This window comes from Lynx rufus, unplaced genomic scaffold, assembly GCF_022079265.1.
Source record: "Lynx rufus isolate CCGP_SWC_20201006 ecotype Redwood Valley unplaced genomic scaffold, mLynRuf1.p SCAF_8, whole genome shotgun sequence".
In the NCBI taxonomy this organism is placed as follows: Eukaryota; Metazoa; Chordata; class Mammalia; order Carnivora; family Felidae; genus Lynx; species Lynx rufus.
In genome coordinates, this window is record NW_025814896.1 from 41066732 (window position 1) to 41088426 (window position 21695).

General features: G+C 38.4%; 1 protein-coding gene across 1 annotated transcript in view; it reads left to right on the forward strand.

Moving 5' to 3' along the window:
- MACROD2 (mono-ADP ribosylhydrolase 2) overlaps nt 1-21695 on the forward strand; it is a 2039958-nt gene that overhangs the window by 1555300 nt on the left and 462963 nt on the right. The gene's annotated exons all lie outside the window — the stretch shown is intronic.

Genomic DNA, 21695 nt, shown 5'->3' on the forward strand with positions numbered 1-21695 from the left:
AGGAGTTAAGCTATCTTTGTTGACAGGGATTCCTGGTGTATGATAATTTTTTGGTATCTTGAGGTCCCTTTATTTATAATTAATCATTCCCCTAAAGTAACTTCTGAGTGTGAAATTGGAGTACACATGGATAATTGATAGCTAAATCCTCATGATTAGGATTTTTTATGAAACTGCTTCTCTTGGACTATTCATCATGCATCTTATTCTGCTTATTTAATAAAATCTTTAGGATATGTTTAGTGATGAACAGGAGAATTACTCAACAAAGTAACACAATAAGTAGAGATACTGTGGAGGCTTAGATTTCAAAATTTTGGCAATTAACATATTGTAACAGTAAATAGGTTTCATACAATACACAACTTTGTGTGTTTTTATTCTGATTTTTTTCTCAGATATTCATGTGAGTGCTTATAAAGAATTTTGTTCCATTTATATAGACCATGAATTTAGCTTTCTTCTTGGGTAGGACATGGATTATTTGGAAATGTTTGAGTATGGAGACAGACTGTGGGCCTTTGCTAATAATACGGGAGATAGCTTCTTGGTGCCTTTGTGAATTTAAAAAAAACAGCAGTGTAATTTTCTGTTAATTGCTGTAATTTCAACATTTTTTAAATAGATTCAGAAATTGTTACTCTCCAGGAGGAGTAAAGACCACATGGCCAAACATATCCATTTTCGTGCTTGTTCTTTCTTTTCCTCTTACTCTGAAAGGCATACATACATATAACAGATTTGATATAGAGGATGGCTGTAATAACCTCAAAGAAGCAGAATTTTTTAAAAAAATACCAAAAATAACCAGTTTACAAAACATTTCTTTGACATGTATTATTTTCACAACAATCTCATGAAACATCTAGCATAGGATTCTCATCTAGAATCAAAAGGTTAAATGACATACTCAGGATTTCAGACTCACAAAGCCAAGAGTCTGACTTTGCCCTCCTTACTCCAACAGCCATTCCTCCTTGGAGGGATCCTGAGGCCAGGGAGAGAAGTTCAGTCCCTTTGAAAGTGGTATTTTTAATATATCTCTTGGTTACAGTAAAAGCTCCTCACCTGGACCATCTGCTTAGCAAAAGTGTAGAATGTTTCACGAATACAAATTGAGCTAGTGTATTGGTGCAAATCCATATTTCCAGTAAAATAGTGATCCAAGGATATTCCCTACTGATGAAAATTCACATGTGTCATGGTGGCATGTGAGAGAAGTATGTATACTCACACAAAAGTCATCAAGGAGATGATTATGAAGAGGAAACTTGTTGGTCATTTTTATAGTTCATTGAAAAATCCTACTGATGGGTTTTCTCTGTTAAACTATGCAGGTTATTTTTCATGGAAATGTGTTAGTGTTTCCCACTTAAATGGTCTGTGCCCTGACAAACCTCGTTAGCTTCCTCTGTCTTTGAGTCTGTTCTTTTGCTTTCAGATCTTTTTCTTGCACATTTCTTGGGTCTGTTGTATAGAAATTTAAGTAGTTTAGATTCAGGAACACAGCTCAGTTATCGCCACTGTGACCTTAAACATATAATGTGCGAATTCTCTTTTAAAAGGCCTCTTTTTCGGGGTGCCTGGGTGGCTCAGTCGGTTAAGCGGCCGACTTCGGCTCAGGTCATGATCTCACGGTCTGTGAGTTCGAGCCCCGCATCAGGCTCTGTGCTGACAGCTCAGAGCCTGGAGCCTGTTTCAGATTCTGTGTCTCCTTCTCTCTGACCCTCCCCCATTCATGCTCTGTCTCTCTCTGTCTCAAAAGTAAATAAATGTTAAAAAGAATTCAAATAAATAAATAAAAGGCTTCTTTTTCCAATATGCATTAGCTAATGTAAGCATGTTAATTTGAACAAGTCAGATTTTACTAAGTAAATGAATTGTAAGTAGTAGGACATAGATAAAAGCTATACAAAGTTTTTTTATAGCAGTATTTTGATTTATTTTTTGCTCTGTCAAAAAACAAACAGGTTAAGGACTTAAGAAAGAATATTATTGGGGCGCGTGGGTGGATCAGTTGGTTAAGCGGCCGACTTGGGCTCAGGTCATGATCTCGTGGTCCGTGAGTTCGAGCCCTGCGTCAGGCTCTGTGCTGACTGCTCAGAGCCTGGAGCCTGTTTCAGATGCTGTGTCTCCCTCTTTCTCTGACCCTCCCCTGTTCATGCTCTCTCTCTGTCTCAAAAATAAATAAACGTTAAAAAAATTAAAAAAAAAGAAAGAATATTACTTCTCTGTCAGTTGTCTTTTCATTGCAGTATTGTTTTAACATCCTGATTGTTTAAGGTATTTATTCATTAATTCACTCATTTGACAAATAACCACCAGGATTTTTCTAGATGTGAGGGACAGAACGCTATAAAGCAAAATCATCCTCTTATGGTATACATAGTCTAGGAAAGAGAAACTTCAAAAAATAAAGGAACAAGACAGTTCAAAGAGTACTCTATAAAGTAAAACAGGGTAATGAGAGAGTGAGTTATAGGAGGATGTGGTTTTAGATAATTTACAGAGGGCTCTGAGGACATAATCTTGGAACAAAGATTTGTATGATGGAAAGGAGAAACCCAAGCCACAGAGAGATCTTGAGGTAGAACATTCCACATAGAAGTAACAGCAAGAGAACAACCCTGGTGGGAAAATGAATTTACTGTTTGCAAGTAATAGTAAGAGACAATAGAGACAATGCTGTTGGATCAAAGAGATTAAAAAAAAAGTGGCAGAAAACAAATTTGGACAAGTAGGTAAGAGTCAGATCATAGAGTGCTATGGTTTATGGAGAAACTTGGATTTTTATTCTAAGTCTAATGGGAAGTTGTTGAGGGTTTGGGACAGGGAGTGGCGTGATGAGATTCACCTTTAAAATGACAAAAGGCTGGCTGCTGCCAGAAAGGACTTGAGAGACAATGTCAGAATAGAAAAGGGAAGACTGATGAAGAGGATATTGCAGTAAATCCAGGCAAGAAATGAGGATTCTTTGAAATATAGCGATGGCCGAAAAGGAGGTAACAGCATCAGGTTTGGAATATGTTTTGACGATAGAGCTAGCAGGACTTGGGGATTGTCTTAAGATAGGATAGCTCCTGCTGCAGTTACAAACAACCTCTTAGTGCCATAAAACAGCAAAGGTTTATTTTTGCTCATGCTATTTGTATGTCTTGAGTCAGCAGAGAGCTCTTGCTTAGTCAAGAACCCAGGCTGACAGACACTCTACCATGTGAAATATCATCTATCACATAACAGGAAAAGATAGACAATCAAGTAATAGCTCTTAAATGCTTCTGCAAAGGAATGATGCATATAACTTTTTCTCACATTTCACTGTCCAGAACAAGGCACCCAGGGGACAAGGAAATGAAGTCCTCTCAAATATTCAGAAGAGAGGCAACCGGATATCAATGAACAGTAGTAGTGTCTATCATAGCAGTAAATCATGTGTGGTATATGAGGAAAACGGAAGAGTCAAAAATAGCATCTAGGCTTTTGACCTAAGCTCCTGGTAAATTTTGGTACATTTACTAAGAAACTTGGTAGGGGAGCATGCTGATATAAAAAACATAAAGGAAACAATAATGATGTTGCAGACAGTTAAGTTTGAGGTGATTTGAGTTACAGAATGAAGATTTCAAATAGAAAGGTGGTTACTTGAGCCTGAAGCTCAGGAAAGAAGTCAGACAGAAAGGCAAGGTAAAAGTGATCAGATTATCATAATTTTAACTTGGGTTTTGGTCTTAGTTTGAGATTAGCTACAAGAAGTAGAAAAACATTCAAGCTCTATTATGTAAAGGAATATATATTATATAAATGAATGATAAAAAAAAAAAAGTCTTGAAATTCAAGGGCTAGAACTATAGCAGGGTCTCATGAGTAACCAGAACTACAGACTATAAATCCAACAATAAGCAAGGGAGTTCATTTACATACTCTCTCAATCGCTCTCATGTCTATGTTTCATTGATTTTTTTTTTGTCCATTATCTTCATTACCCATTCACCAGCTTAATATGCCCCATTACGACTGGGTCCCTCCTTGGGGCAAAGCTAGGGTTGAGGTCAGGGGGTAAAGTTGCAACTTCTGGACTTTCATCTGGTTATGTCCCTTAAAATTTTCCTTTAAAAAAGTTGGGAATCCGTGTAAATGTGACTTCTATCAGTGGACATACTTCTCTCAGTCAGATAAGTATATGATTCAATGGTGCATATCTTCATGATTTTTGATCATTGATAATTGATGTTGTCATGTAATTAGTGAGCCTTCGCATTTTACCATATACTTACCCTCTGTTTCTAAACCATTAGGAAGGGATACTTCTTTTCTTTTTTTTTCAACAACAGTTGATTTGATTCCTTTCATTACGCAAATCATGCCCAGCTTGTATGACTGGACATTTCCACATCCAGAGAGGCTTTTCTGGAGCACTTGGCCCCGGTAGACAAGACTAGGGAAAACATGTTCTGTCACCCACCATTGACTTGTTTCATTTGCCCAAAGGTTGAACTGTGAGGATGCTATTGTCACCACATGTTTAGGGGGACTCAGGGACATGAGGGAGCCCAGCTGAACAAATAGCACAATTGACTCTAGAGGAAGAGATAGAGCAGTGCTTTAATGAAAAAAGGAAGGAAAATCCTCCAGAGGAGGTAACTGGGGCACAAAAATGATTTACCAGAACTGAAAAATATAATGAATTCTTATTGAAAAATTGTAAAACAAAAAAGAATATTCACTGCTAAGCCTTGAATTCTTGTTCTCAGAAAACCAGAGTTTAATTATCTTACAAAACAGAAATACAAAGAAATGGAAATCATGACTGAAGAGAGATAAGGCATGTGGCAGAGAAATCCAGGAATCAAGTGGGAGGTGGGCAAGGAATGAAGATTACTCACTGGCATTTTTTGGCAAAATTAAGAATTAAGAACTCCTGGTTCAGAAAATCAAAAGAAAAGAATATCAGAGTTCACTATAAATCAAATGACAGCATGTGGCATGATAACCTTTCCATAAGTACCCATTTTTCTCAAGTAGAAACTTTATTGCAGAGACAAGCGAGCAAAATAAGGGGCCATTAGGGAAATGAGCAGCGGAAATGTGGCCCACACTCTCAACTTGGGGTGCCTGCTCCACGTTATCATCTGCAGTTTCATGCATTCCTCATTTTTTATGCAGTCTAAAAATATCATATTCCTTGTGAAATAGGAATTTTCCCACTCCACAGCTCTGAGGCACCCCTTTTATATCTGGAAGTTAGCCTAAGAAATGTTTTTTACAGTGCCTATTCTATTGTTCCACCCCAGGGACTCATATGGCATCTGACTATTGGTCTCTGGGGCAATGCACATATTTGTAATATTTTCCATAGAAAGCAGAAGAAGAATAGGATGTCTTTCCCCCTCTAAAAGCTACAAATGCCCTGATATTGTATGAGCTATTTCTCCATTATGGAGGTCACGTTCAGTGATTTCAAATGTCCCAAAGGAGCAGACATCCCGTAACACAGAGCACCTGTGTTAAGTCTTCCAGGAAGTCATCTTAGGGGCTGAGGCATCTAAGATGAAGATTCTAACATGCAAGATGAATGAGTTTCCTGGTTACTTTCAAATGTGGATACGCTAAAGTACTAATCAGGCCTCGGTTGTAGCATGACACAAACCTGAACACCTCCTACCCCCAACAATGATAAAGCAGGAGTGATGGGGAGAAGCATAGCATTCTGGGAGGCTCTAATTAAAACTATGGTAGCTATAGACATACAGAGGGGAGGCTGTGGTTCACCTGAGACCGGGCCCCAGCTGCATCTCTGCAGATCTTTGAAGATGGCATTTCCCAGAAGTCTTTCCCATTCAGCCACTCCATGGGAAGTTCCTAATCTCCCTCCTCATGCTGACAGTACAGCCCCCTCCTCCACAAACAGACCCTTTTGTTCTAAGGTGACAAAAATTCAATGGAGGAGTCTTGGCTTCATCTTGCAAGGCCCTCAGTGGGCTACTGGTGTGACTTAGATACCTTGGCAGGGAAGAACCCTAGCTCTGCATTTTTAAAACCAAAATCAGTTTTCTTCTCTTCAGGAGGAAGGTAGAAATTTTCTGTCATTGCATGCAGAGTTTGGGCCTTTGACTAACATAATATTTTTAACTGTGCTTTTAGCACAAACAGATTGTTGTACAAAATGTTAAATATCATCTACTTGTCATGTAAATTTTTAATGCTGTGCCTTCTGAGGGAAACTTGACACCTGTGCTATTGCTGTTTGTCATCTTAAGTGTTGTGCCTACAGATGTGGCAGGGCATCATGAGATGTTGCGTGTATGTGGCAGTGCTGCATTGACACAGATGACCTACTCTGCAACTTGTCGCTATGGTCCCAGACTTTATCCAGTGAGCTCTGGACCTTAAGGTCAACTGATAGTAGTAGCCAGAGAACAAAACTTCTTGTGCTAAGCGGTTTGAGAAAGGAAAACAAAGCTGGAGGTATCACAATTCCAGATTTCAAGATGTACTACAAAGCTGTTGTAATCAAAATAGTATGGTACAGGCACAAAAATAGACACATAGATCGGCGGAACAGAATAGAAAGCCCAGAAATAAACCCACACTTACATGGTCAATTAATCCATGACAAAGGAGGAAAGGCTGTACAATGGGGAAAAGACAGTCTTTTAAGCAAATGGTGCTGGGAAAACTGGACAGCTACATGTAAAAGAATGAAAATGGAACACCAGACCAAAAAAAAAAATAATAATAAAATAAACCCAAAATGGAGTAAAGATTTAAAGTAAGACCTGAAACCATATAAATCCTAGAAGAGAACATACACAGTAATTTTTTTGGTGTTGGCTATAGCAACATTTTTCTAAATATGTCTCATAAGGCAAAGGAATCAAAAGCAAAAATAAACTATTGAGACTACATCAAAATAAAAAGTTTTTTTGCAAAGTGAAGGAAACAACAAAACAAAAAGGCAGTATACTGAATGAAAGAAGATATTTGCAAATGATATATCTGATAAGAGATTAATAGCCAAAATATTTAAAGAACTTCTATGACTCAACACCATCACCCCCAACAAATAATCTGATTAAAAATGAGCAGAGGACCTGACTAGACATTTTTCCAAAGAAGACATACAAATGACCAAAAAGTCACATGAAAAGATGGTCAACATCACTCATCAACAAGGAAATACAAATCAAAACCACAATGAGGTACCACCTCACAGCTGTCAGAATGGCTAAAATCAAAAACACAGAAAAAAACTGTTGGTGAGGATGTGGGGAAGAAAAGGAACCCTCATACCCTGTTGGTGGGAGTGTAAATTGGTGCAGCCACTGTGGAAAAGCATATGGAGATTCCTAAAAAAAATTGAAAATACAAATACTATATGATCCAATAATTCCACTACTGGGTATTTACCCAAAGAAAACAAAAACACTAACTTGAAAAGATATATGTACCCTTATGTTTATTGTAGAAATATTTACAATATATTATAAAATTATTTACAATAGCCAAGATATGGAAGAAACCCACGTGTCCATCAATAGATAAGTGGATAAAGAAGACTTTAGTTATATATATATATCATTATGTATTTATATATATAATTTATAAATTTATATTTATAAATTTATAATTTATATTTATGTTATATGTTTATATATTATATATTTATATATATTTTATAATATACATATATTTTATTATTTTATATATATATATAATATAATATGGAATATTACACAACCATAAAAAGGATGAGCTCTTGCCATTTGTGACAGCATGGTGGACCTAGATAGTATTATCCTAAGTGAAGTAAGTCAGACTGAGAAAGGAAAATACCACATGATTTCATTCATAAGTGGAATCTAAAAAACAAAACAAATGAATAAAGAAACAAAAGGCAGAATCAGACCTATAAGTACAGAGAACAAACTAATGGTTGCCAAAGGGAATGGGGGAAGGGGATGGGCAAAATGGATGACGGAGAATGGGAGAGACAGGCTTCCAGTTATGAAATGAATAAGTCACAAGAATAAAAGTCACAACATAGGAAATATAGTCAATGATATTTTAATAGCATTTTATGGTGGCAGATGGTAGCCACACTTGTGCCGAGTATAGCAGAACATAAAGAGAACTTGAATCACTATGTTGTACACCTGAAACTAACATAACATTGTATGTCAAGTATACTCAAATAAAACAATTTTTAAAATAAATAAGCAAACGCTTTGTCATAAAAAGCAAAAAAAAAAAAAACATAGTTTCCAGCTCATACTTGGTGCCTTTTGAGGTAATGATATTTGTTCCTACTGAGTAGAAGCAGTTACACTGTCACCCTCCCCGGCCTCCCAACAATCAGACACACAGCCACAGAGTAATGAAAAGGTAAACATATTTGTCTACTCCAGAAAACAGAATTGGGAATCCATTGAAGAAATGTATGTTCAGCCTCTTGAAAGGTTCATATGCTATCCTTGTGCTAATTTGACAAGATCAGGGACATGGCCCCTTGTTTCCTCATTATGGATCACAAGGAACCGTCACACTTTAGCTTCTGATGCCAAGGCTATTTTTTCCCCTTCTTGGCAGAGGTCTTTGAACATATGCAGTGTTAAAAATTGTCACTTTTATTTCAGAATCACATTATGGACCACCAAAAAAAAAAAAAAAAACAAAAACAACACCCAGTGTGGGGCCTGCCTTATGTCACTGACATGGAACACCTTAGGATCTTTCTTAAAAGGGAGATTTAAATAAAACATGAAATGATGCTTACATTTCTAATGAGAAAATTACATCCTTCACACCAAGTTTCAATTTCTGTGGTCGATTATTCACAGAAATGCAAAGAATATAGTGCACCACATCCCTCAGTTCTACATGACACGGGGGTGTGGTTAACATCCAGAGATCTGAAAGCAGTAAATGAAGTGCTCAATGTTTTCCCTGAAGAATGTCTTTTTATGTCTATAAAACATCATTTAAGTATCTATGCTGGGCTTAGTTTGGGTATCATATAAGGTTGAAATGTGTGTGTTTGGAAAAATAATCCATCTTAAAATATTCAGGTTCTATGCAAGAATGTGGCTATGGCAATAGTAATCATCATCCTAATCTGCAGCTATAAAAATGTATCCTTTGACTAGCCTGAGCATGATCTTCAGGTGGAAACCATGATGCTCATTGGCTGTGACATAACTGAAGAAAATTATTCCCAGACTTTGCACATATGGCACGTTCCTTTTGCTCTTCAAGAACCCTGATGACGCAGTTTGTTTTCTCTCTCCTTCCCATCTATTTATACTCCTGCCTTCCTCCCTACCTTCGTTTCCTCCTTTTTTCTTCTCTACTCCTTTCCCCTCTCTCTTTCATACACACAAACACACACACACCCACACACATACACGCATGCACACACACTACTTTCCTTCCCATTCTGAGATTGCCTGTGTTAAGATTTGTGCCAAGCAGTTACATCAGTGATCAGAAATTTTATCTCCTTATGTTATGAATCTAAATTCCCATTGTTGGAATGAAAGTCATGCCCCAAGGAGACTTCTGCCTCACTTGTTGTCAATAGATCACCCCACATTAGAGCTTTCCAGGTGAGCAAATCCACTTATCTCTCCACCCCTACACTGCTCTAGCACCTATCCACAGCAGGCCTGCTCAGGTTCTTGCAGCCAGAAACTAAAGACCCTTGCTATTGCCTTCATAACCCCATTTTTTATAAATAAGCAAAATATATGGGACAATATAAATTTTGATGTTTTAGTGAGCCCACTTCCAGTTAGCGAGTGTACCTAGGGTACAGAAGGCTTTCATCAAACACTTTTAGGCACTGAGGTAATGTTGGCCAAGTACCCTTTTCCCTGGTCTTACTTTGTGTAGAGAGCTCTGTAAGTCTAATGATTTTTTTTTTCCCAGCAGAGGATGTCTGGATATTCAAGGTCTCAGGGTGCCCTAGTGATACCAACCTACAGTCCCATATAGTTCAGGGTGGCTTGTCTACTTCTGTACTGACATGCAACCAACATATGTCTCGAGGTGCCTGGGTGGCTCAGTCGGGTTAGCATCCGACTCGGTTTTGGCTCAGGTCATGATCTAAAGGTTTGTGGGTTTGGGCCCCACACTGGCCTCTGTGCTGATAGCAGAGAGCCTGCTTGGGAGTCTCTCTCTCTCTCTCTCTCTCTGTCTCTCTGCCCCTTCCCTGTTCATTCTCACACTCAAAATAAATAAATAAACTTAAAAAAAAATTTAAAAACCCACGTATGTCTCCTCTGCCAACAATCCTTAACCCAGCACAGTGTCTATTATATGTTTAAATAGATGTGGGAAATTTATATATATATATATTTTTTTCCACTAGGTCTGGGAACTCTAGAAAGAATTCTAGAGGATGTAGAGTAAGTAAATACCTAAAGAGAGAAGAAAAAGCAATTTTTCTGGCTCCTGATGTGTCCCATGGTCTGTGTTTGTGGACGCATACTATTACATGTTTCTGTGACACATATGATTATATAGTCACAAAACTTTCTTCAAGATAGGTATTTTGATCTTTAATTATACAGATGTGGTGTTAAAGTTCAAGGAAAAGGAAATTCCTAAGGTCACCAAACTGGGCACTTTCATGTTCTTATAACTTGTTTCTGTGGTCAGCAGTGATTAGCTCTAAATTGGACATCTTACCCAAACTTGCCACTCAAAGTATGTATGTGGGCATGGAACCTAAAGTAGGCTGATTAAAGTCTTTCCCTTGAACATTTTTGTCAAACTGGAGTTGGGAAAGGAAAACTAGGGCCACTTTGACAGTGATGTTGAGGTCTTTGGGGCACAGGAGCCACCAGTGGCCATGTTCCCTGCTCCCTTGTGGGAAAGTGTGTTCTGCTCTAGGAGGATATTTTGCTAAAGGTGTCACTGTTGGCCAGTTGGCAGAGTCATAAAGCCTGTTCTGCTGGCTGGAGTGAGGAAAGAAACCTAAGGCAAAATATAGTACATTTTAGCAAAACAGAATGACCTCCCATTTTTAGTTTTAACAGTTCAAGCTAATAATTCTTAACTAGAGAAAAGAAAGTTAAGAATCATTTGAAGGGTGTTTCCCTGCCAAAACTACATGTTTTAAGCCATTCTATTTCAGAGAACCCTGCTATGTTGAGTCCCTGCTTTTGATGAGAGTATTTGAGGTCCTTCAAATATATTTGGTTGGAAAAAATAATATAGAGTCACTGTTCTCAGTAGTAAAATGAATAATAGCTCTTTTAAAAATCCCATCATTCAATACATATTTTCATGCAGGGTCAAATCAAAATTGTATTGATTTATTTATTTACTAACTAATGGCTGCGTCTTCCTATTTCTTCAGTCTGACCTGAAGGTAAGAAACATGTAAGTTTTAATGGAAGATAGTACTGAGTAGAAGCCAGGAATAAGTAGTATGAGGCAGTTGTTTAAAAGAGAATGGACCCCTTTGCAAACTGTGGCTTAGAAGTCTGTGAGACTATGGGACAGCTTCCAAGCCTACAGGATTATATCAGCAAGGCCACAATGTAACAGTAGCTCAGATCCTCTCCATGCATCCAAAATGGGAATTATGTCACCTGGAAGCTGGGTGGGAAGAGGCAGGATATAGTTCATCACTGGCTATTATTGTCCCAAAGAAGAAGCTTAGTGTGAAGATGAGAACATTCGGTTAAAAGTCAGAAAATTTTGACTGTAATCAGCTCCTTCCACTCTCATTTATAACCTTGGACAATTGACTCTTTAGGCCATGGCTCTTTCAGCTCTAGAATTCACCATAATTTGTACTATCTTCTGGAGCAACCCCACTGAGGCAGCCACTTATGCCTTTGCCCAGGTCATCATAGCACAGACCAATAGAAAGCTTTGTTTCAGCCCCCTCAAATGACATACCAGAGATCAAGCAGCACTTGCATATGCTGCCTTGATCTCTTTAAGATGGTCCCCAACTTCCATATGGGTTTCTCCTTAGAGTAAATATTAACAACCTTGACCCATTTCATGTAGGAGAGGCCCCCATGTTGCTTTTCTATAAATGATCTGGATTATATGGTGGTTTCAAAATAGCCAACCTTTAAAACTTCTTATGAAATTAAATCTGCTGATTATCCAAATGATGTGACATTTTTATAAATAGAAAATAAACCTCTGAGCATGTGACAGGATCCACATCTGACACAGAGAAAAAATGACACTGAGGGGCCTACTGAAGGATGTTCTACAGCTGAAAGCATGTGCCTTCATTCTTCCCAGGTAGGGAGGAAAAAAATAGCCTTTTTCTTCCCCTCCACTTCAGTTGAGTAGGACTCAAGGGCTGCTGTGATTGAATGGAAAAGCAGTATCCTTTCATTATCATCTAGCTCAACTCAGGGAAGAACAAAAAAGGGCACTTTCTCATTCTAGTGGAATTAAATGATTCGCCTGTAAGTGGAAATATTCTCAACCACATCTCTGATTTCGATGGAAGCTACGGTCAGAGCTGCAGTGGCCTTTTCATGATCTCTCCTAATGCATTTGGGCATAGTGGTGACCTTTATGAAAAACAGACCTCCTTTGATAATGACCCTCCTACCACTATGGTAAGAAACATAAGTAGGTTTGACAAAGCCATCATTTATCCAATCTCTTGGCTCTTCAACAGAAAACAAACTAGAAAAATCTCATAAGAGTATGTACATATAGCATCAGCTTATTTATGGTAAAAGCTGAGTTGGAGGAGCCAGAGTGTGAGCCCAGTAACAGAAGGACTTGTAACATGCCCCTCTTAATCAGATGGCATTCTCTTCATTTCTATTCATGAACTCCTTCAAAGTCTCATCAAAAGGAACTTGACAAGAAGTTGAGAGAAATAAGCTTTAGTGTCTTCATACCTTGCCAGGAAGCCTCAACAATTAGTGAAGAGACTGTTCCTTTATATGAAGCAGCAATAGAAAGATTTAAAGGATTTACCGTTCCCTGAACCTGTGATGAATCCCAAGTTACTAAAACCTGGTTGGAATGAAGTGCTCACACCTGTTATCCCAAATCTGAAGGCCTCAGGCAAGGAAGTGAGAGCCCCAGGTGAATCCTGAACTACTGACCTTTGACTTGGTTGTGCAACAAGGGTACAACTACCTGGCATGCGGCCTGATGGGCACCAGGGCAAGTGATGTTCAGTGGTGGGGAGGTGCTGCCTATACACGGGGGTTCTATTATGTGCCCTCTTTGAAAAGACACAGATAAGGAGAGAGACTTGAAATGATGCAATTTATTTTCAGTTTCACAATAAACCTTGGTGTGAAAGAAGACATATGAGTACTTTTTCCCCCATTTTGTCTAAATTGTCATGTCTCATAGTTTCTTTCTGCATTGGGGTGATTCTGGTGCATAGAGCTTTTTGTCCTAGTTGCTTCTTTGACAGGGCTCCTAAATATTAGTCCAACACTTCATCTTTTGCTTAGAGGTGACAAAAAACAAAAACAAAAAACAAAACAAAACAAAATAAAAAAACCCTCCAGCAATCTTTCCTAAATCTGGAGGAAAAAATGGACTTTGTTGGAACTTGAGAGACACCTCAGTTTTCAACATAAGGCCTTTTTAAAAGAAGTTTAAAGAATAGTTTTGCCCATGTAAAGTTTTCATCCTATGAGCTGACTTTAGAGGCATAAGAATAACTCAACTTCATTTATTTCGCAACATAAACAGTGGCTGTTATAACCAGCAGATCTTCCTTTAGTCTGGGCTGTTTCCTTGCCCTGCTATAGACTGGAGAGTTCCCCTAATAATAACCCAGGTATTGCTGAGCTTGTGGGTGAGACTTTGACCTGGGAATTAAGGGGATTGTAGGAGATGTTACAACCATTCTGGGACTGTTCTTCATCTGTAAAATAAGGAGAAAAATCACCTGGGAAATTACTGAGTCAGACAACAGAGTCATAACTTGAATTTACTGCTTTGAAATATCAGAGAAGGCAGCAGCCTATATTTTTACAATTTCTCCAGCAAGTGGTTGAGGATGATTAGATCAGTTACCCTCAAGGATTTTTTCCAGCTAGATCATACTAAGGTTCAAATCATATTTATTCTTTTCAATGTGAGAAAGACCTAGCAAGTGAGAACTCTAAGAATAAATCCCTTTCTCAACCAGTGTATAACCATCCTTCCAACAAAGGCTTAGAGGGCTGTCCTTGTCTAGAAGGTACCAGAGTGGACACCAAAACCTTCCTACTGATGAGTATTTGTTTCTTTACCTCCATAATCCCTTTTAACATGGGTTTGTAAATATTTTGATGATGTCTACATATAATCTATAACCTCAACTCACATTAAATATTTATGGGTGTTTTATTCAGTCTTCTGTGGTACCTTGCACATAGTGGGGCCTTTTGCTCTCTTTTAGAAAGCATTTAATATATTTCCAATGTCCTGTTTGTAGTAATCATTGTCTAGATATGTACTCAGATGGATCCATGTATGAAATGTATTTAATAAATTAGTAAAAATCATCAGCATATACAACTGAATCATTATTTGAGTAATTATTGTAGTCAGATTGTAAAAGAAAGCCAACAGGTTTATCTTTTGGCTGTAGTTTAATTATACTGGTTCCTGAAAAACCTTTTAAGAATAAAATATACAGTTACATGAAGCAAATTAGTTCTCCCTGGGCATGAGGGCATCATTTAGCCTGGCTGCAAGAGATGATTTTCTGATTATCTGTTTTCCTTTATGAGACCCTGTTTATACCACCCGCTTGTGGATTGGCTCCTGGATATGCAGGTATGTGTCACCCACAAAGATAAGTTAACTTTTTTTAAGGAATTAGTACCACTATGCTAAAATGTATTGCTGAAAATACTTACCACCTTAATATCTTCTGCTGTCCAGAATTTTACTCTGAAAACAATTAGAGCATGATGGGCTGTGTGTTTGACAGTCCAAATTGAGCTACAAATGACCTGAGTGTGCTTGAGCTAAGCATAGGGCAACTTAGGAATGTATTAAGTTGAGTAATCATCTCATATGTTTTTCCCTGGGTTCAGTGACATCTAGAAAGTTCATTTTTTAAAGAAGTTTTTCTCTTTACAAATTTAAACTCAAGGGAAATAGGATCCATATGTTCCTGATTCATTTGCACTAACTCATCAGAACGTTTTTTTCCTTTATAAGTTATTGGATGTCTATGGAGGATTTTGACTGCTTTTTTTATAAGTTCTTTTAAGCCTTTCTGTCTAGAGGCAGGAAATGGCCATTTGCCAGCAGTGAGTGAACCCCACAAATAGTCACGTTCCATTGAGAGGCAAAGGAAAAAGAAAATTCATATTCCCCATTTTCTAAGTACAGTCGGCAAATGCTTTTCCTTAGAGGGTGGGGATAAATGTATACTCTGGAATGCATTAGATTTATTAAAGGTGTAATTAAAGAGATTCCTTGTGGTGGTTGCAGCAGGTGTGGGATTTAAGTTGCCCCCTTCACCAATACTTTACCTGTGAAACTCTTTAAAGCAATCTGTTTACCCAGCAGTGTAGAGCCTTGAACTAAAGGAAACATAAAATATTGACAATGTGCATAGCAGAGGATGTGGTGTGTGTGTGTGTGTGTGTGTGTGTGTGTGTGTAACAGACAGAGAGAGATTGATGTATACAAATTCTGTTCTACTATATATTGAATTAAACAGGTCCACTTTTGATCATCAAAAATATTGTGGCATACTGCTCAATGACACATACAAAGCAAACTTCTCTTTGGCCTATACTATAGGCCACGTGTGGAGATATTGAGCGCTTCCTTTGCATCAGCACCTCACTTAGATGATCTCATTTAATTAATATGATAATCCTATGTGGTAGTCATTGTAATCATTCCCATTTTATGAATGAGGAAAGTGAGACTTAAAGATATTAAGTAAGTCAAGTTTTAAAGACCACACAACAAATAAATGGAAGAGTTAGAATTTTACCTCAGGATTCCCAAGTTCATAACCATGATCTTCAAAAGAATCGTGTATTTTTCCCTTGGTAATGAAAGTAGACTACTATATCAACAATCTCTTTTCAATGCTTACAATTCACTCTAAAGCCTAGTTTGGATTTCTTCTTCCCTGATCCCATAGCGTCTTCCATGTTGTTGTTCACATGACTTATGTAGAGTTGTTATTTTTTTTCTTTGAAACCAAGATATCTTATGAATCTAAGAGTCTGTGGTTTGGTCAACTTTTGTTTTATTGCCCTCAGAACAGTGTCAGGCCCAAACTCATTACAAGCTAGATGAGAGAGTTAACAAATGGGACTTTTATTACCTGATCTGCATGTCTTATAGTCTCCTAAGGCTTTATGTAATTACATTTCGAGATGAACAGCATGTTGGTTCAGAACAACCACTTCTAAACCATGGATGTTGCCATAGATTAATAAGCTAAATGTTATCAAATAATAAACAAGTTCAGGAACATTTGAAATCTCCCTGAGAGTAGGTGGGCCCTGATATGGATCCAATTTTTCATTGATCAGCCCTGTCTTTGTTTATACCACATGCTTCTTGAGATGACAGATTCCTTTACTTACTCCTGTCATGTCTGCTCAAATATTATATCCTCCTCCTTGGGGCGCCTGGGTGGCGCAGTCGGTTAAGCATCCGACTTCAGCCAGGTCACGATCTCGCGGTCCGCGAGTTCGAGCCCCGCGTCAGGCTCTGGGCTGATGGCTCGGAGCCTGGAGCCTGTTTCCGATTCTGTGTCTCCCTCTCTCTCTGCCCCTCCCCCGTTCATGCTCTGTCTCTCTCTGTCCCAAAAAAAATAAATAAAAAACGTTGAAAAAAAAAATTTTAAAAAAATATTACATCCTCGATGAATTTTTTCCTCACTCTTCCACGTAAGACATAACATAAGCATAACATAAGCATCACTGTTTTCACTGTGGTTGTGGATTTACCTGTTAGCTTTCTCACTGATTCAAGGACAGGGAATGTGTACTTTCACCCAGAAGGTTTTGTGTTTTTTGTGTGTCGTGTGTATATGTATTTGTGTATGTATTATGTATGTGTGTGTGCACGTGCGTGCGTGTGTGTGTGTGTGTGTGTGTGTTTAATTCATGGGGCCAGGCAAAGAGAAAGCCTTAATAAAAACAGCATTGACTGAATTAATGTTTTACATTGTTTCTTACAATGACGCAGCTGAGCATGCATGAAGCCAGTAAATCTCTCTCATATAAACCTTTCTGGTGTCAAACTTTGAACATGCTAAATAGGTTTTTATCTGAATTTCAGTAGATTCCAAATTAAGATTTAAGCTTTGACCTCCATCACCAATCCCAAATAAACACAGGGGCTAGAAACTAGCCCTAGTGTGCAGAGCTACAACCAGGTCCTAGATGTGACCCAGATTGGGGAAAATTCTACCATACCCCTTCCTTTATCTATGGATGGATGGCAGTGTGTCAGGGTTAGGCAGCTTTCAGCTGTTGTCTACAATGGGAAGCTTATTCTGGGGACAAAGTAGAAACAATGAATATTCTTAGAAGTTCATCCCTTTGCCTGAGTTTTAATCTGTTGATCTATAATTGGTCAGCACAATGCGGAACTTTTGCCTACCTGGCCTTCTCTTTCCTTGCAGAGGCTCCTGTAATTTTAAACATAAGGGAGGGGTGCCTGGGTGGCTCAGTCCCACTCTTGTTCTAAGTGCCCCACTCTTGTTTTTGGCTCAGGTCAATGGTCTCACAGTTGTGGTATGGAGCCTAGCCTGCATTGGCTTAGCACAGAGCCTGCTTGAGATTCTCTCTCTCCCTCTATGTCTATCCTTCATGTTCTCTCTCTCAAAATAAATAAATAAACATTTAAACATAAGGGAGACATGGTATCTTTTTTTTTTAATCAACCTAGTTTTAAATTATTTCTTTTAATTTCTCTGATGGCATCAACATTTCCATTTCCAGTCCTAAAATCTGATGATAACATTTTTAAATGTGCATTTTCACATATAATCCCTTTCAGAAAGGAAAATATGTTCTTCAGAAAAATTTGATCGTGGGATTCATGTGTAATTCTTTCAAGAGCATCACAGTCTTGATTAACTTATTTAACGAATCCTCAAGATCTGGTATGTCTCAGGTCTTATGCACTGTTTATACAAAGATGGTTGATGTATAGTTCTTGTCCTTGCAATCTGTTGGAGGAAACAATGCACACAGTGATTACATGACAAAGTAGTGAACACCAGGACAAATGGTGCCCAGAACACTGTGGATGCTGGGTGAAGGAAATAGGGAAGACTTAAGGTGCTTCCTAATTTAAATTGATAAATACGCTGCATCCTGTAAGCTCCTCTCAGAGCTTCCATTCCCCTGGGAGTAGAATCCAAATGCCTCCCCAGAAGTTGGGCCCTTGATCGGTGGTCACAGATTCTTAAGAGGTCCCAAGGAGTTTGTGAATTTGGGGAAGAAAATACAATTATTTTCATTAACCTTGTCTGCACTTTAGCATTCCCTTCCATCATATCTATAGCCATAAACCACAGTGGTATCAGCAGTTCCTGTGACTTTTGTCATCAGTAGAAACCAGATACTTCCTGTCACATTACAGTTGTAGAGATTGCTCGTTGTAACTTCAAATCATCACCAGATCTTTTTTTAATGTGTCAGTAAAGAAGTACACATATTACCATAGCACACACTGATTCCAATAAAACTGGAATCTCAATAAAATCATTTCCTTTAGGGACACCTGTTGGCTCAGGCAGCTGAATGTCCCACTTTTGGGCTGAGGTCATAATCCCAGAGTTGTTAGGATTGAGCCCATGTCAGGCTCTACACTGAACATAGAGCCTGCTTAGGATTCTATCTCTCTTTCCCTCTGCCCTTCTCCCCTGCTCACACTCTCTCTCTCCCTCTAAAATAAAAAAAGTTTCCTTTGTAATCTTTTGTATTTTTATTTATTTAAAATCCTGATACATAGTCTGAGAAAGATCTATAGGCCCCACTCAACTGCTAAATGGGTCCGTGACACCAAAGAGAGGTCTCTCTAGTCACACCCATACTATTTCTCCCTAGCTGGCTACCCTCCAGTCTTACTGACTCTCCCTTTGAACCCACCCAGCATACTCATGCTTCAGGCCACCACCGCACAGGTGCAAAGATGACAAACTGCCTGTATGGATGAGTGTTTATAGTAAACAACCTGACAGCGATGTATGCGGTATCCATTGGCCTTCCTGCTCTCCTGTGACTCATTAGCAGGGATAAAGCAAGCTCAGTGTGACTATTTTTAAAGACTAGAAAATACAATTTGAAGAATTCACTGATCCTAACAGCTACACCTGAAAAATGCTAATGGAGCAGGTTTGCTTAGTTATAACTTCTTGCCTGACCCCGTTGCCTATTTCACCCAGTAAAGATGGGCAGACATTATTTGCATAATGTGCCTGTACAAACTATCAATAGTCTGGACATTAATATAGCTGGCGACAGACCTTCTTTTCAGAGACACCCATGATAAAATGAGACCCTCAAGAGAACTTGTATCACACAATTTCAGGCTCCCAAAGAGCAAGCTTTATGAGGGGGAAAAAGGTAATGGGTTCATTGCCACCAGAACGCAATGTCTTGACACACAGTTTGAGATGTCTGAATCTGACATTTAATAGCTGAGATGATAGTGGCCAAATACTTCTTGAGGTCAAATTCATGCAGAGTTCCTGAAAAGGTGAGAAATCGCTGAGATCTGTAATGACAAAGCCGATGAGAAGATTGATGAGATGGTGGTGGCAACAGGAAGAGCCTCCAAAATAGCTTGCAAATGATTTACCCCTGTGACAGCACAACCGTCTGACAATAACGGAGCACTAATTAAATACCAACCTCTGGGAAAATACCGTAAATTTCTCTTGGCCCTGTGTTGGCAATTTCCTACATGTAAGCAGAGGCCAAGATATTTCCCAATAATTATTCTTTTTAGACCTAAATGTTATGCGCTCCCATTCCTTTTCTCCTTTTTCTCAATCTCTAGCAAATTTGATTTGAAAAAAAAAAAAAAAGGAGGTGAGGGAAGAGGAAAGCAGAGAAGGGATTGCAAGCAAGAGAAAGAGAGTTGGCAGAAGGAAAGAAGCTTCCATGTGCTCTAATAACACTGTATGAGAAATATTTCCATTCCTTTCCAGTTTGTGGCTAATTAGGGTAATATAATAGCTAATATTTATTAAGTACCTATCACAAGCTTGACATTTAAGGGCTTTACATAGAATAAGTTAGTATTTACTATTTACTATGTGCCAGATTTTATGCTAAGTGTGAATTCTCACCACTACCCACTACCCTGTCAGGGTGTGGGGACTATTTCCCCGTGTTTTTTTTTTTTTTTTTAATAAATAAGGAAACTGAGGAAGATGGAAAGTTAAAGTCTCATCTGAAATATGCTGTCTCATTTTAACAAGTATGAGATTTTCCATGAAACAATTTTTGAAAGGTCTTTCATGGGGAAGCAGTTTATATGAATTATAGTTTGCTAAGAAATGCAGTGAAAACAATTTAAGGAAAACCCTTAAGTACATAAGCATTGAATTAAAATGAATTCTTAGCTCTAGTTAGGAAAAAGAAAGAAATGGAGTCATGCCCCTAAAATCAGTGAAGTGCCAAGTGACCTTGGTTTGGAAAGCAATTAAAATGGGCTGGAAGAAATAAGCATTCTGTACTTAGAGAAGCTTGATCTCCTTTTGTCTTCTTTCTGGTTTGCAATAGGTTGGACAGGGACATTCTTCGAGGCAGGGATTAAAGTCTGGGGATGCAGAGTAAAAATGAGGTCAGTACTCACAATAGTTCCATTATCTGAACCACCTCTACCTGATTGCCCAGGGCTAACCTGCAAAGACTTTTGAGGCAAGGTTGAGGAGAAGCCTAGAATTGTTCACAATGCAGAGGAGGCTATTCTATTGGGAGTTAGGGGAAGTGATGAGTCAGAAAGAAGCATTCCAAACCATTTTATCAAATGAAATGAGGCCTGGAGAAAGCTGACAGTAGTAGAATGGTTAGTGACATGGTAGGTGAATGCTTCTTTAAATTGCTTATTGGATAGGAATGCCTTATTTTGTCAGTTAACATAGATTACATTTGGTGGTATAAAGAAGTTTTATGGGTAAAACACAAATTGAGTACAGAGTAAATCAAGTCCCTTATGAATCTCTGGAGAAGAACCTATCTTGTAATTTTGTGAAGTGTTTAGGTTGGGGAAAATATCCATGGGAAGTAGGCATGGCATGGAGATCTTTTCCAACATGTTGGAATGATACTTTCTGGAGTGTCAGAGTGATAAAGATCCAGATTTAATATAACAATAGCTTCATGAGCAGAGTATCCATCCCATTTTGTCTTTTCTTTCACACCCAGGCTGATAACAGTAACAATGTCTATCGTCATACTTCATGCCAAGGCAAATTAACCCAAGTGTCTTCCCTATTCTTAAGAATTAAGGGGTGGGGGGAGCCTTGGTGGCTCATTTGGTTATGCATCCAACTTCAGCTGAGGTCATGATCTCACGGTTCTTAGAATCGAGCCCCCTGTCAGGCTCTGTGCTGACAGCTCAGAGCCTGGAGCCTGCTTCGGATTCTGTATCTCCCTCTTTCTCTGCCACTACCCTGCTCATGCTCTGTCTCTGTCTCTCAAAAATAAACATTAAAAAAAAAAATTAAAAAAAAAAAAGAATTAAGATAACCCTGGAGC